Source organism: Arachis duranensis, chromosome 1, assembly GCF_000817695.3.
Source record: "Arachis duranensis cultivar V14167 chromosome 1, aradu.V14167.gnm2.J7QH, whole genome shotgun sequence".
Taxonomy (NCBI): Eukaryota; Viridiplantae; Streptophyta; class Magnoliopsida; order Fabales; family Fabaceae; genus Arachis; species Arachis duranensis.
In genome coordinates this window covers 51,123,231-51,124,316 of record NC_029772.3, presented here as the reverse complement: position 1 = coordinate 51,124,316, position 1,086 = coordinate 51,123,231, and positions in this window count along the sequence as shown.

Genomic DNA, 1,086 nt, shown 5'->3' with positions numbered 1-1,086 from the left:
GAAAATAATAGTAATTGTATTAAAACTTGAGGTACAGCAGAGCTCCACACCCTTAATCTATGGTGTGTAGAAACTCCACCGTTGAAAATAGATAAGTGAGAGGTCCAGGCATGGCCAAGAGGCCAGCCCCCATGATCTGAGAACTAATCGTCCCAGGATGATCCTAAGATCTAAAGTGATCAAAAGATGTCTAATACACTAGTAAAGAGTTCTATTTATAATAAACTAGCTACTAGGGTTTACAAGAGTAAGTAATTGATGCATAAATCCACTTCCGGGGCCCACTTGGTGTGTGTTTGGGCTGAGCTTGATCTATCCACGAGCTGAGGCTTCTTTTGGAGTTGAACGCCGAGTTATAGCGTGTTTCTGGCGTTCAACTCCGGGTCGTGACGTGTTTCTGCCGTTTGACTCCAGACAGCAGCATGTACTTGGCGTTGAGTGCCACTTTACGTCATCAATTCCCGAATAAAGTATGGACTATTATATATTTCTGGAAATCTATGAATGTCTACTTTCCAACGCCGTTAAGAGCGTGCCATTTGGAGTTCTGTAGCTCCAGAAAATCCATTTTGAGTGCAGGGAGGTCAGATTCCAACAGCATCAGCAGTCCTTTGTCAGCCTCCTATCAAAGTTTTGCTCAAGTCCCTCAATTTCAGCCAGAAATTACCTGAAATTACAGAAAAACACACAAACTCATAGTAAAGTCCAGAAATATGAATTTAACATAAAAACTAATGAAAACATCCCTAAAAGTAGCTTGAACTTACTAAAAACTACCTAAAAATAATGCCAAAAAGCGTATAAATTATCCGCTCATCACAACACCAAACTTAAATTGTTGCTTGTCCCCAAGCAACTGAAAACCAAATAGGATAAAAAAAAGAGAATATACTATAAATTTCAAAATATCAATGAATATTAATTCTAATTAGATGAGCGGGACTTGTAGCTTTTTGCTTCTGAACAGTTTTGGCATCTCACTTTTTCCTTTGAAGTTTAGAATGATTGGCATCTTTAGGAACTTAGAATTTCAGATAGTGTTATTGATTCTCCTAGTTAAGTATGTTGATTCTTGAACACAGCTAC